At 31.8% G+C, this 17,168-nt stretch overlaps 2 non-coding genes across 2 annotated transcripts; both read left to right on the top strand.

Annotated features, from left to right (window-relative positions):
• The first annotated feature begins 741 nt into the window (after positions 1 to 741).
• Positions 742 to 814, top strand: TRNAA-AGC (transfer RNA alanine (anticodon AGC)). The gene has a single exon. It is a non-coding gene; the product is annotated as a tRNA-Ala (tRNA).
• Positions 815 to 5,240: 4,426 nt separating this feature from the next.
• On the top strand, positions 5,241 to 5,359 carry LOC148299402 (5S ribosomal RNA). The gene has a single exon (XR_015839094.1). It is a non-coding gene; the product is annotated as a 5S ribosomal RNA (ribosomal RNA).
• Positions 5,360 to 17,168: the final 11,809 nt, after the last annotated feature.

Raw genomic sequence — 17,168 nt, 5'->3', positions numbered from 1 at the left:
AAAATCAAAACATGAAAAAAATGTATATCCATACTCTTATGATCGTTCTTGTTATATAAAGATACCATAACCATTTCCTTTTAATATGTACAATAAAATAAAGAAAATTCCCTTTGCGTATTTTACTCTAGCTCCAGACCATTTTAAAATTTAAATATAATAATGTTATTATAATAATATATCGAACATGACCAATACATACATTACTTTGAATTACAACATATATAATAAACGTTATTTGACATGAATGTAATAGAGTTAAGTATTATTATTACGGGGGATTCATAAAATTTTGATGTGGGAGGCTGGGTGGCTTCATTATGTATTTTATGATTTCATGAATGTAGTAGTTTGAGGCCTTTACTAGCGCCTCCTGCCGGCGTGCGGTGCAATGTCCCGGGCGTCTGGAGGGCAGAACGTCTACTACTTGTTTACATTTACTCTCATACCTCTATAAATTTCAATACGTACCTACCTCCGTAACAATTTCACAATACATCTGTTATTATCATATCACACACATGTCTACCTGCCTATTACTAAACTATAATAAAACTAGGGGGTATTTAGTATATTTGCGTATCGAATGAGGTGCAGTTGTTTTATTTATAATTCATAAATGAGTACATTATTGAAAAAAATAGAATTAATATAGTCATAAATCAAAATGATTAATACTAAAATGTTTTAAAATAAAGCAAATTTTAGTTTTATACATGTTTACTGGCAAGTGCTCGCACCGGGGGCGTAGCTCAGATGGTAGAGCGCTCGCTTAGCATGTGAGAGGTACCGGGATCGATACCCGGCGCCTCCAATATATTTTTTTCAAATATTTTTATTTTTGTGACATTTTTTTCCCGTATTTATTTTATTATTTGTTAATTGATTAAATGCTTTATTTTTTGTGTACTGCGCCATTCCTTCATTAAAAAAATAGACATCAATTATAATTATTTGCTTTTTCACGGATTTTCTTTGATATAAATAAAATTTATACATATTTTTTATTAATATTGCAACTGCATAGTATGAGTCACACTTCTCATTCATTTTTATAACCAGGTAATAAAATGAATGAGGCCTTACCCACACATACCCGTCACTAATATATGGAGTGTTAAAACTATCGACTTGTCCTATAGTTACCGCCCTAAGTCCTTTACATATATAGAAATACACACACCTGACAATGAATCCTTAATATTTATTTATACACAAGAGCTTTACTTTTCTTACTAACGTAATTCAATAACGTGTTGTTTTAAGCCTCCACTCGTTTACGATAAATTTATAAACCTTAGTTTAGAGAAAATTAAGTTGCTATTAAATTTATTTTCTCTAAATTAAATTTAAGGTAAATGATTTTTTCTAAAAACATCATTTTTGCATTGAAAAAATTAGTTTTTCTTCGAAATAACTAATGATAATATTATATGATTTTGAAAAGAAAAGGGTTAATGAAAGGTAAGGAGTAAAAAAAATAAATTTATATATTATTTCGGCATTTACTTTGTGGTAAGACATGATAAAATGATTAAGGAAACACTTGTTTTTATACCACTTGAGTTTATTTATGACTACTAGTTTCGGAAGCTAAGTTTACATCTTCAGACCTGAAGATGGAAGCTTAGCTTCCGAAACTAGTAGTCATAAATAAACTCAAGTGGTATAAAAAGAAGTGTTTTCTTAGTAATTTTATTTAAAAATAATTTTCCTTTATAAATTCTTCAAAACAAAAAATATATCCAATTCACATTTATTTTCAATTGAGTACACGACCAGCCCAGAGCGTGGCTGAACGCATTGTGATTTGAACGCTTAAGATCTAAACTTTAAAGGTGTTACGTATGCGATTGGGATAACAGTTTAATTCTGAGACAGGTGAAGTGACGCGCAAAACAATACAGACATGCAGTACGTATTCTGCATATACATACATATCGCTCATTTCTTTCAAGAACGTCAAAAATAAAAGAAATTGATTTTTCAGGAGAACGTTTTTAAAGTTTAAAAATATAATACAATGTATTAAAAAAATATCAAGCCACTTATTGAACTTTTTACTATGCAACAGATCATTTAAGATAAAACCTGAAGGTTTTTTCTCCATTTGAGAAATATAGTATATTTAAAAAAATTATTAAACAGTACCTTTCCTTTAAATGCAAAAACAACACTGTCTGCCCTGTAGCGGGTAAATATTAAGTTAAAAATATGCCGCTTTTACTGGGATATAGTACATTTTCTGGGCATTCCGAAAACATGCACAACTGAAAATTGACGATTTTTGACATCCTTGAAAGGAGTGAGCGATATATGTTCGTACGATTTCGGGTAAGTACCTCGTCTAGATGGGTGGCGTTTTACCGGCCGGTGGGGTGGCTCGGGGAGTGGGCATTCCCGGGGTAGGTTGCACAAGTCTGGTTGTACTTTCAGTCTGCGACCTCGCCCAAGGTCGCCGGTGCTGAAGTAGACGCACACACACGCCCGCATGCTAATATACTACATACACATCTCTCTTTCCAATGACAGTGAAAAAAACTTACTTTACTTACGTTTTATGCCTTTTCCAGACATCGAGTAAGTTAAACATCAGATGTTCCATTCATTTTATTTAGTGGTGATAAAATTTATTATATTTGAACGCAGCTAATAAAAGTGAAGTGTGTATTTTATTATTTTTTTAAATCATTATTTATGTATTATCGACTCATCATAGACGATGAAGAATTTGTAAGTCTGGGTATTTACAGGGCTTATGATCCCTTTATCTAGTAATTGGATGATTTAGGTGATCACTTTATACGCGTGTAACATTCACCATTTTACTCTTGATTGACAACCACATAACTTAAATATTTGCAACTCATACATATAGTATATCATAAATCTTTTACCGCTTCAGGTTTGAGTTCGCGGCAGCATCTATGGTTGGTTCGTGAAAACTTTTATTTAGTAGAGACCCTTATATTTAAATATGTGCAAGGTCCTATAGCATTAAACAGGTAAAAACATATTTTTTAACATATAATTTTTATCGCATGGCAGCGCCATCTGTTGAGCATTATGGCAACACACGCATTACTAAACATTGCTCATAGCGGACAGCGTGCTTCTTGGCAAATGCTGTCATTTTCAATATTTTCGATTGAATTGATAAATGTTAAATATTTTTAATATACATTTCTAATATGTTGAATTTCACAAATATTGTGAAATTAAACATATTAGAAATGTGTGCTTTCTGTTTTCTAAACTAAAAAATTATAAATCTTGCAAAATACACACTACGATACAGAATTTTCCAGCCACAGCCGTGTTACAAACCACCTTCCCACTCTCCGAACCTACCCACATTTTCCCGCCTATCCAGACAGTAGACAGAACTCATCCCACGCGCATAATAATAAAGTGACGCATTCTACCCCATTCCCCGAACATAAATAGGTAATATTCTGTTTTCGTAGATATTAGGTTGAACGTTTGATGAAGAAGTTCAAAGAATATGTGTACCTGCCTATATGCCATGCGATGCTGGGACGCCTGTGGAAGAAATTTATAACTAATTTATAAATGTAATCGTTTTATAAAAAAAAATACAAATCTGATAATTTTCACTACTTGACAGTTATTTTACTATAAAGTTTATAAATATTTTATTAAATAAATTGATATCAATATTTCCATGAATTGAAAACGTCCATACTTCTTTAACTCTTAAACGCTACCATGGGTACTGGAGTACCCCACAAGATTTAAAAAACCGAATATTTAAAAAAATATCGTAACCACACTTGCGCCATTCAAGCTAATCTCTAGTTACTGCGACGAACTGTCCATCGCACGCTAGTGTCGCGCAGGTACAGACGTGTGGGCGGGTGTTCCGGGGTACTCTAGAACCCCACGGTAGTAGTTGTCAAAGTTTTTTCAAATTCGAAGGCGGCGGAACTTTGTTATTTATTGGTAAGTTTTATTAAATATAGTTCTTGAAATATATATTTAACTCTTTTATTAGGTATACTTATTATGTTTTTAATATCACTTAAAATCGTGTTTTTACTATTCTATTTTACATATGTTTATAAGTTTGTTATTTTCCATGACAAGTAATCTACGTTTTTGTTAGTCATATGTCTCATAGATCAAATCGACGTCTTAGAACTGATGGTGAAATAGCAGTGTTTTTAGAAGATTTGGATTATGAGGAGTTGAATTCTAGCGGTGCTTCAGATGATGAACCGGATGACCTCATTCAAGATTTTCGCTATTTAGAAGAGCCTGGTGTTAATTCTCAAAATCACTACTCCATTCTTGTTGCTTGCGAAGACGCTGATAGTGGAGATGAAGATGACATTCGTGGTATCGTATCAGTGAAGAAAATAAAGTACTACTCCCAGAAATTATAGCATTTTATAATAAAATAAAAAGTGGGTTGATGTTTTTGACCAGATGAGTAAAAGTATTCTACGTCTAGAAAAACGAAAAGATAGTCGTTGTGTATTTTCGTTACCCTCTTGAATACTTTGGGAGTAAACTCCTGGATTTTTTATACTTTGTCAAGAAGTTCAGACAAGAAACTCATTCCGAAAAGACGTCTATTTTTTAAGAAAATGGCAAAAATCTCTTATAACACCGTTTATGCAAGAAAAATTACAATGGTCAAGTTTGCCCCGGGATATAAGAGAATCTATACATGGTATTCTAAAAAATGAGATGGACAATGCTGAACCGGTCCCTCGAGATACCTAACCCGGTCGCTGCTGCTTCTGTCCGCATATAAAAGATAGGAAATAGAGGACCGCGTGCTCCTCTTGTCGTTGTCATATTTGTGCACCCATCAAATAAAAATATGCACTCATTGTAACCAAAAATTAAAAAAAAAGTATTTCAATTTGTTTTATTTGCATGCCTAAGTAATAGTACATTTGAGTAAATAAAATAAATTAATTGATAAATTTATAGTTTTATTTCTAACTCATAAATATCTACGGGGTACTCAGGTACCCCACGGTAGTATTCATGCCTATAAAGTTGAGGGTAGTGTTCTAGAGTTAAATATGAAACTTTATAGTAGCAAAGAGTCCAAAATTGGGTGATACCTTGGTAAACATAAAATTTAACCGCAACGAAATTTCTTTAATTATAGTAAATAGCACAAAGATATATACATATTATGTCACCAAAACTTTTTTTAAATAATGGGAAGATAAGTTATGTAACTAAATTTTGACGCAGCTTCCGCCAACGACCATACCATGTTGAATGCACCGGTTCTCGTCCGATCACCGAAGTTAAGCAACATTGGGCGCGGTCAGTACTTGGATGGGTGACCGCTTGGGAACACCGCGTGCCGTTGGCCCTTATTTTTTTTATAAATTATATATTATCTTCTTTTTACATTTATTTATTATAACTTACGACAAAAGTACTATATTTAAGATGAACTATAACGTCTACTGAGATACAAACTTGCGCCATTCGGCATGCTCGGTTTTGGCGATGCTCGCTACGTAAGATTCTCGAGCGATTAGTCAGCACAACTTTCAACAACTCAAACATATTAAGAGATACCTCTGCTGACGTTTTGTGTGGGGAAGTATGCTCCAGGAAGCATGAACCGTCAGTTTCCCTAAAGCGAGTCATTACTCACGCCGTCAATATCTATCAATCGTCAGGGGCAAACTAATGGATCAAGTGTACCTCGTCTATATTGTATCCCTTGTCGTCTATTGTTGCTTAGTGCAAAATACGAAAGGAGAAATTAAATCCATTATGTTTAATTATAGAATAAACTTTTTTTAAACTGCCTTCCTAGCAGCAAAAAATAATAATCTTTTGAATCCGAAAGCCAGCTAAAAATTCATAAAATTAATGGTTTGTTTTTAAGTCTCGTTTTACAACATATAAAAAATATCATTGATTATCAATTCAAAGTGGACGTTTTACACAGCAAATTGGACGTTATATTATAAATTATATTTAAAAAATGTATTCTATGTAGTACTTATGAATCAAAATACTTATGAAAATCTTGTACTGAAAACTTGTACACATCGCGCGCACAGACTGTGACAGCGCGCCGCGCTGGTGGCTGAAGAGGTACCCAGGCTTGCCAATTTGACGATTTACGCACTTGTTAATCTTAACAATAAAAGATGTGGCAGATATTCACACTGACGGTAGATGATTTTTTTTTATAAAATACAATATAACGTCCTATTGTTTTTGTAAAATGCCAAATTTGAGGCGAAAAACCCGTATCAGTGCAATAAAAAAATATCGGATTTATTGAACATACTTTCAAGTATTTAGCATACCTGATCGGGCCATGTTGTTCTCGGTCTTTCTCTGCTCCTTTTTCCAATTAAATTCGCCTCATAAATTTGTTTTACCGTTTTTTCCTCACTCATTCGTTCTACATGTCCAAACCATCTCAACACACCTTTCTTAATTTTATCGATAATGCTTTTCTTAGCTTTGCATTCCTTCCTTATTTCACTATTCGAACATCTATCATACATCGTTTTGTCACACATTCTTCTGAGAGATTGCATTTCGACTGCATTCAGTCTACTTTCGTCCTCCTTTTGCCAAATACATGTTTCACTTCTATACATTAGAGTTGCAACCAGGACTACTTTGTGTACTGCCAGTTTAGCTTCCGCTGATAGGTTTTTACTTAGTAGATTCTACTAAGTCCAAAAATGCAAAAAAACGTTTTTCAAAAAAAAAAGTCCCTTACTGTGTTTTAAGTTTGGACAGCCGCCCTTTTCTTAGCTTGAACATAAAATAATATAAACCGAGAAATCATTCAATTACATAAGTCTGGTGATAATGAACATTATTATTTGATGCATGTAACTCGTCTGGGACATTGACCACGTGAGTCACATAAGCCTGTTAGGGTTTGAGGCTTATTGTCCGTCGCGGTGCCTTTGTCGGGCCAATGTTCCAGTGCGCGCACGTAACAGCCGCCATAATCTGCAGTCCGCAATGACATTCAGGAGCAGAGACGCAGTCAGTCGCGTGCGACACTGACACTGGATGACACCGACTCTTTTTTGTATTGTCAACTTCCAAGAAGGAGTTATAAACCGAGACAGTACACGGTATTCATTTACAAAATTTGTGAAAAAATACACAAAAGGTTTTTTTGACATCTTAACCTAAATAGATCTATTTTTTTATAGATTTGACGTTTATTTTGTAGAACTCCATTTTAATTACTGTATTAAATCTATAATCATGTACTGTTTTTTTGAGCCTACTAAGCTTTTTTTTAATTTAAAGAGAAATATTGGTGTCTTTATTATTTACACAAATATTTCAATTAGAGCCTAAGCGGCTCATTATTAGAAAAAGGTATCAAATTGTGGTAGAATGGGTTCGAACCGAGAAGCTCTGACTTAAGAGTCCGCGAAACTAACCACGGGACCACAACCCGACAAGTTGTATTTGATTATTAAAAAAACATGCAAAAATTAATTTTGTGATAATTTTTTCGCCAAGTTATGGCATTTTCAAACTAATGTGAAGATTGAATGCGCTGACGGTCCTTATATACTCACACAATTTTAGGAACTTAATGCCATAACTAGGCGAAACAATTGTCACAAAATTAATTTTTAAGTGTTTTTCAATAATAAAATACAAATAAAAACACTCAAAACATCAGTGTTTGATTTTACATTTAATTCAAAAATTAATTAAGAAGTATAAAAAATTTCTTTATATGCAGAGAATGAAAATCCTGGTATTCTTCCATAGTTATCACAACCTTTTATAAACAATATTTTCGGTGTGTCCAAATCCTTGTTCGCAAATCTGGGTTTGTCCACATTTTGATATTTCAACATAGATGAAGAAAAATATGAAAGTCTGAGTATTTACAGGGCTTTGGACATGTGAGTTCAATACAATATATATATTTTTATTTATAAAGCATTTTTCGGACACGTATTTAATTCCAAATTCATCTGATATACAGAATAACTTTCAACGAATTAAAAACTTTTATATAACGCCAAAAAAACTTTTAAAACCGTCCGCCTACATTCATAATAATTACTTTCATGTTTTTCTCCAGAAAAACTTTATGCGTCCTGGTTTTCCCTAAAGGAAAACCCTGAACGATAAAAATAGCACACGAATATATAAGATATTTCTAGTATTTAAAACGTTAATACATATGCATATATATATATATATATATATATATATATATATATATATATATATATATATATATATATATATATATATATATATATATATATATATATATATATATATATATATATATATATATATATATATATATATATATATATATATATATATATATATATATATATATATATATATATATATATATATATATATATATATATATATATATATATATAAATAAATATACATATATACATATATATATATATATATATATATATATATATATATATATATATATATATATATATATATATATATATATATATATATATATATATATATATATATATATATATATATATATATATAATAAATATACATATATACATATATATATATATATAAATATATATATTTATATATATATATATATATATATATATATATATATATATATATATATATATATATATATATATATATATATATATATATATATATATATATATATATATATATATATATATATATATATATATATATATATATATATATATATATATATATATATATATATATATATATATATATATATATATATATATATATATATATATATATATATATATATATATATATATATATATATATATATATATATATATATATCTATTATATAAGGTTCGATTTTTTATAAATGTTTTATTTGTAACGCTAAACTTGAGTTGGGCCTTTGATAACAAACAAATTTTATCTCCTAGACTCTGAGAATTTTGCCCCATTTCACAATTTCTTCACAAAAGAAAATAAGTTTTCGTCCTAAGGGTAAAATCCGAAAAGCTTGAAAACTTCCTCACGTTTTTCTTAATCTCGTAATACTTAAAATTTCGCGAATTTTTTTATATGGGTAAACTCTGAGTTACATAAAAATTATATCATGTATCGGAGCATAATGCCCGAGGGAGTAAATTATGTAGATTTATTCATTTATGTGCGTAAAATTATTTCTAAAACCAGATGTAAAAATTATACTTGAAAAATATGTATTATAGTAATCTGTAATTATTGAGTTATGGAGCTTAATGGATTTATGGAGATAATTTTATACTGTACCTAATTGTATCTTGTTCGTGGGCTAGCAATATACTAGCTAGTCTATGAAAACTAGAGATAATTGAAAAGATTAAGAAAAGTTATTTCTGGTGGTATAGACATGTGGAGCGAATGGATGACGAGTGAATGACTATGAAAGTATACTTGGCAAATGTGAAAGGGAGAACCGAGCGAGGACGGCCAAGAAATCAAATTACTAATAATGATATACTTATGTATGTATTATGTTAAGCTTCGAATATTTCAAATGAGGCAGCCATAAATATTATACAATGATATTTTTGGACTGGGTAAAAATATTACACGAGTACAAATATAATTTTATAGAATTAATTATTAAATTAAATTCTGTTTAAAGCATTTTTAAAAGAAAATTATGATAATGGTTTCTTTTCTTAAAATACATATCTTGGAATGAAATTGGAAGCCTGAGAAATGAAACGAATTCATATCAAAGCTATAATGAAAAAAAAAGAATCAAATTTTAAAAACAAAAATATTATATTTTTGTATTAACGTAGTGTTATTTGAGTCTGATTGTGATCCTGTGGTTAGCGTCGTCGACTCGTAAAGTGTATGGGTCATACTCTCCCTAACATCAATTCCTATTTTCAAATACAAGCCAAGTAGGTGTGTTTTAATAAGACGTAAAAAAATACCTGGAAACCAACATTTTCAATGTCGTTTAAAAACTACTCCTATAAGACGTAGGAAATATTACTACATTTTTTTTAAAACAATTTTTAATCAATATCTTTTAACAGATGACTGAAAATCTCTCGTATTTTGGGAAAAGGAGAAGGGGTAAGATTAAAAGAGAGACAGCTGCATTCTGTCTGGGAGCTGTAAGGCATTTATGACGTAGATTAATGGTATCGATTAGGCTTCTACCCGCCTCTACAGTGCCCAAAAATAAATTTTACAAAAGCAAGTCATATGGTAAAATAAAATTAAAATTATACCTCATATATAATTTTTAACTTAAGCAAGCAGAAATATTAACAGCAAGTTTTTCACCGCAAATGTAATAAGTACGTTATTTAACTGCACTGCCTCCGTTCTGCAACGTAGCGTAGTTGGGTAGACGCTTGACTGTGAAACTGGCGTCTTGGGTTCGATTCCCATCAATTTTCAAATTTGAGACATGTATTTTTCTTATTTCTATTTGCTAACAGACCTCTAGAATAAAGACTCCATAAGTTTTTCAATTTGAAACTTTGAATTTATATATGTGTATTTACATACACATTACACATATATATATTCGTCCTAAATATATTATTCGTCTTTTCCGTGTTGCTTCTAATTTAGAGAAAAAGGTAAATAAACGATATTCAGGCACATCAATTACATAAGTATTTTTTTCCTCATACCTAATTCATTACGTCTGTCTTCATAGTTCAATTGCAAACGCTTTTGACTACCATGCTGGAGGATCCCGGTTCGATTCCGAGGGGGGTCAAATTTTACATAAATGATTTTTAATCTCATGTTTATTTAATATCAACCTGGACTGGTACAAAAAGCGCAGGACTGATCACATAGCAATCAAATAATTGACAATCAAGATAACAGTGCGTCGATGCGATGCAGTGCCCTATGCACCATCAGAAGTGGATAAGGGTTTGTAGAAGAATAATTATTCACAGGGTATGGATTTTACCAATCATATTTATCTTTTAATTATACCTAATAACAAAAGTGGTATGTTTTCGGGGAATTTTTGACAGCCCTAGTGCTAGGTGGATATTATTAATATTACGTCCCGATGTGTCTGTCTCCCTCCACCCGAAAATTCCCACCCTTTCCCTCTAACGTCTCATCAACCCCGATAGGCTAAAAAATAACAACAGACAGGTCAATGTCACCGTTGAGGTCGAAACTTTCATTTCACATTGCATTATGTACGTTGGAGCGAGCAAGAACATCAGAATTAATACAATAAACCTGAGCTGACACACTCAAGAACGCTAGCAAGGCACTAGACACCACGTGAGAAAATACATTTTTACAAATTGTACGTGAATAGAATGGTTGGATTTTTTTACCCGGGACGTGAAATTTGTCGGTAGTTTTTCCAGGTGGTTGACACGTCCATTTTGTGCATTGGTGAAAATTCGTGGGAGCGAAAGAGAGGGCAGTATACCAGACGGCCGAATACAACGATAGCAAGGCCGACTACTTATGAATTTGTATATTTTCGCCCCAGACGGGTTTGTAAAGGAAAGTTCATATAATGCCGTTTTTTCGGGAAAAGTACATCGTTTTAGACGTAATAAGTATTTTTTACTTTGCAACACATGCTTTGTATGAAACGTCTCATACATTTATTTATATTAGCGTTATCCCTCATAATTTTTTAATTAGGGAGTGAGTCAAAAATGTTTTTCATTATCTGATATCGATGGATAAAGTGATAATATTTTTAGGACAACTTACAGACATTATATTCAAACATAAGTTTTTTTTATGTATGGCAGAACATTAAAAATTGCATTATCTTTATAGTGTATTTACTGCATATTATTTATACAATACCATTACAATTCCAAAACATATATTTATTTCCGTTATTTTGATTAATGTTCTCAGACAAATAAAAAATATAAAAAAATGTCTATTTGTCAATTGTACTATATATAATACAGTTGACAAGATTATTTACTTTACAAATTTTATGTTTTTACTAAAAGACTATTTTGGGCATAATGAAGTAAGAAGAGACGCGGAACAGCAATCGAACATTCAGGATTTGTAATAATTATCTGCCGGTACACCGATTAAAATTGGAAATAATAGCAAAAAAAAAATGTACGTACATATACCTTTACATGTTGATGTAAGTGTGAAATGTGCAAATTTAAATAACCAATTAAATAAATAATCGTCAGTCTCCGTAGTGTAATGGTCAGCACGCTCGGCTACCGTTCTGGAGGTCCCGGGTTCGATTCCCAGTGGGGGTGTCAAACAAATAAGTGATTTTTTACTATAACATTTATTCAATTTTACCTTGTACTGGTACCTGAAGCGGAGGGCTGATCATCTTCCCTTCATGTATAAACGATCAAAATATCACTGTGTTTATATGATACAGTGCCCTATGCACCATTGGGGTGCGGATAAGGGTTTGTAGATGAAGGAATTTAAATAATAATAAAAGACATTAAGAGGATGCCAAAAACAAACTGAAAGTGTTTGCGGCATCTTTTGATCTCATATCGATGTATACAATATGGTTAAATGTTATATCTTATTTTCAGAGGTGTTTATCTCTATTATGAGCGCGAATCCGCCCGCAGATAGTGTGTTAATAATATATCGACGGCCCCTACGTAAAGTACTCTATCTGCAAATCTGTTACTTTACAGGAGAGAGCTTAGAAGATGGTTTCAACGTATTTATTTTGTATTAATTAACGGTTTTACCAAAAATTCCAAACTAGTATTATAGATGTATTAAATCGTTTTAAAATTTTATGCTTTGTCAAAATTAAGTAGTTAGCGTTTTAGGAGTTCGGTTAATTTCGAAAATTCGATGTAGAAAGCGTCTTATAAGCCTGAAAACTAGGAGTAATTTATTTTATACATTTTTTTGAATATTTATATTTGAAGATAGCGGTCACTTGATAATGTATACCAAATATCTCAAAATTGACAAAAATGTTGTTAGAGCACTTTACGTAGGGCACGTCGATAATATTTGAGTTGTTTATTTTTGGTTCTAGTGTCTGAACAATTCATTGCTTGAAAGGATTGTATGAATGATTCATTGTAGACTAGATCGGCTCGCAAGCGCTTGGTCAGGTAATGTGAATGTGACACGTTTTCTTCAATTTGATACACGTTAGATCGAAGCTTTTATCCGTAAGTGAATTTACGGTAGAATGTACTTGGAATTCACTCGAGTAACACTTAACCGTTGAAATACGTGGAAAACGTTTTATTTATTTTTAACGTTTTCTTATGTATCAAATGTATGAAGGTAAATTCTACTAAATTACATATTAAAATTTAAAAAAAATATATTTTGAATATTGAAAGCATTAACTTTGTGGATCATATTGATATATTATTTTGAGAAATAAAAAGACTTTGTTTTTTAATCCACTCACATTTTTATTAACAACCAACTAGTTTCGGAAACAACCTGTTGCCCTTTTCAGGGTTATAAATTATAAATTAAATTAAAAAAATAAATATTCATTAAAAAATTAAAAAAATATATAAATTAAACCCTGAAGAGGGCAACAGGGTGTTGCCGTAGCTAGTTGGTTGTTAGTAAAATTGTGAGTAGATAAAAAAACAAAGTCTTTTTATTTCTCGAAATAATATTAAATATATATATATATATATATATATATATATATATATATATATATATATATATATATATATTCCTGAATATTATTAAGTACCTTTAAATAAATCGTGGTATGGGAAAATTACTTTAATCCCTTTTTAAAATTGATTTTAACTTTTATCATCTTGTAGAAATCTAATGATAATAAGATGTTTATTAAGGTGGGAAATAGAAGTCTAATTATTTACTGGTGAACACATTACAACTAACTCACTAACTAAGTTTCCCGAAGGAGTAGGCAGTGATAATAGAAAGCCACACCAATCTGTCTTTGAAAACAATATTCGCCTCTCTTACACATTTATACGTCTCCTACTACATACCGGATTATTCCGACTCCTGACCTAACCACTTTCAAGTGTTTGAAATACTTGCCAAATTTTTCTTTGTCTTCCTCTGCTACTATTTTACACTACATTCGCCTCATAAATTTATTGTTTGTAATACTATATAGGGTAGCGCAAAAAAATCCCCCTATCGGAAGATGTTATGGTTTTTGTTACTCATTAATGTTAATGTATTTACTCTTATGTAGCTGTTCTGTAAAATTTCTAATTAAAATGAAAAAAAAAACTGGCATCCGGTAAAAATATTATGGTAGAAATCTTTTTTTTTTGTTGAATTACCTAACGTCCAAATGACTCTGAAATCTAGCTACGGCTTATGCAACACCGCTTATCATGTTCCCACTCAGGCTTCAACTTTTTAAGTTTCATAGCCTCTACCTACTCGTGAGTGGATTTACTCTTTATGTTTAAAGTTACTATAATTTCATGTAATTCATGACTGAAAGTTCTAGGCAAAAACATTCGCTTGGTAGAAATCTAGGAATAAACTACTATTATGTACCCTTCTAATGACGTCACTTCGTCATTTGGATACCTCATTACCTTACTCTTTGATCAAAAGTCACATGTTTTATAATTTACGCGAAATGAGTTGTAATACTTATGATGTAGGTACTTTATAATTCACAGCAGTTTTGAGAAAAATCAATATTTCGCCATTCGTGCCAGCATACAGAAGTTATGGTGTGGGAAAGGTCAAAGTACTGGACTACACCATAATAGGTTAAAGTTAATTATTCACGGTGGAAAAAAAATCGATACTCCTACATAATACATAGTAAAAGCACTGCTTCTTATGAGAACGCAATTTTTCTTTCATTTCAAGGAAAAGCATCGAATTCGAGCTTTTTGAGTTAAGTATTTTGTTAAACAACTTTAGTTTATCACATTTTTTACTATTTATTTATGCTTACATATTTCACTCACATCGCTCTCTCCTTTCAACAACGTCATAAATAAAAAAAAAATGATTTTTCAGGAGATCGTTTTTAAAGTTTAAATATATTGAAATGTATTAAAAATAAATATCAAGCCACTTATTGAACATTTTACTGTGCAATAGATCTTTGTAGGTAAAACCTGAAGGTTATTTCTTTATTTAAAAAATATTTAGTGAATTAAAAAAATAATTTAACAATACCTTTTCTTCAAGTGCAAAAACAACACTCCTGGTTCCGGGTTCGATTCCCAGAAAGAGAGGTCAAATAAATGTTAATGACTTTTTCACTCTAACATTTATTAATAACTCTTTTCTTTTCAAAACCACATTATTATTTCGAAGAAAAGCTTATTTTTTCGATGCAAAAACGGTGTTTTAAGATAAAAATTAATTACGTAAAATGTTACCTGAATTTTGAGAAAATAAAGTTGCGACTTAACGAATACTGGGTCGTAAGGGATGAGTAGGCGTTCGGATTACAGAGGTTTTCGGATTAGCGGGGATTCTGACTAAAGAGGTCCTGGTGTAATATAATATTCCTCTCGAACTAAACGCATTAATGGATGACGTCATATGAGTCAAATGCCTAAAAGTTATATCATTAAAATCTTCTTCCTTTTATAGATCCTCAGGATCCTGTGCCGTCGCCTGTTGCTCTTGGGATATTGACTGCTAGCTATCCCTCCACCTTTTTGGAGGTCTGCCTGGGGGTATACGTCCTTCAGGGTTTCCTTGAAGGGCGATACGCGGAAGTCTGTCTTCTGACATTCTGTTTATATGCTCAATTCAGTATCGCCTTCGTTGTTGTCCCCACCTCACAATATCTTCCATCTTACACATGCTCATTAGTACTTCTTTCGCGGCAATACACAAATAGCTCTTGCCTCAATTCCAATTCCTCAATTCATTAAAATCAATTATTGATAAACGTATTATCGTCGTTTCTCACGAATTACGTCTGATTTTGAGAGGTCAATAAAGGCCAACGGGTGTAAGAGGCCAATGAACTATCGGACAAAGAGTGGCCTACCCCATTAGTATATAATGTAGGTAAGGGGGCTGGGGGCCAAGTGGGGGTAAAGAGGTAAAGGTAATGGCAGCGTGTTGTGTTGGTATCCGTGAAACTTAGCAACCGGGTCAAGAATGCAACAAAAGTCGCAAACATACCGAATATAGTATGCCTCCGTACGAAATCGATAGTTTTCCGTATGCCTACATAAGGAAGTTCAACAATCAATACAGAAAATTTCAAAGAAATTGATACCAACTGATTAAAACTAACCATGACGCCGTTTCTCTGCAGGGGTAGGCAGAGAGAATACAATGCCACACCAATCTGTCTTTCCAAACATTCTTCGTCTCATCCATATGCATGCATCTCCTCATACATACCCGCCGATTATTTCAACTCCTGACCGTTTTCAAGTATTTGGCATAATTTGTAATGCCAAGTTTTCCTCATTCTTCCTCTACTCCTATTTTCAACTACATTCACATCATTAATTTGATTTATCGTTCTTTCTTCACTCAATTCCTCGTGTTCAAACCATCTTAACACACCTTTGTTAAATTTATCGATAATGGTTATCTCAGCCTTCCATTCTTTCCTTATTTCACCTTTCGAATATCAATCATACATTTTGTCGCACACACGTCTAAATGATCGTATTACGGCTGCATTTAGCTACTTCCATCATTCTTCTGCCAACTCCAGGGTTCGCTTTCATACATTGGGGTTGGTAACAGGACGGATTTTCTGGCGTGGTCCGATTTTAATTTTAAAGATACATAATAATAACAAAAACACATTTTAAACAAATGTTACAATCTTCAACGGAACATTCATCGACGTTCTTTTATCTTAAAAATATTTATGTCACTTCAATATTATTCGATTACTATTGTATAATTTTCTTATTCATCGATGAATGGAATCCCTTCAAAATCTTGAAAAATCTGTCGCCTTACCAAACAAAAAAGAAAAGAGAACAAGACAGGCGCCGTGGCGTAGTTGTATAGACGCTCGACTGCGATCTGATGCTAGTGTTGCGGGCTCGATTCCCGCCAAGTGCAAAATAAATAAAAGAAGGATTTATTTTCAATTGGTTTAAGTGTTTTTGATGTATTTTTCACAATTACCTTCCCTACCCTTACTATCTTACCTGCAGACAAGCCCCAAATGTGGAGGTTTTGCGGGATATTCTTTTAAAAAAAGTCATACCCATGTAAGACGAAAT

Source organism: Brachycentrus maculatus, unplaced genomic scaffold (genome assembly GCF_059751285.1).
Source record: "Brachycentrus maculatus isolate JH-2025_06_01 unplaced genomic scaffold, ASM5975128v1 h1tg001170l, whole genome shotgun sequence".
NCBI classification, from domain to species: Eukaryota; Metazoa; Arthropoda; class Insecta; order Trichoptera; family Brachycentridae; genus Brachycentrus; species Brachycentrus maculatus.
This window is presented reverse-complemented; position numbering and strand designations above follow the sequence as displayed.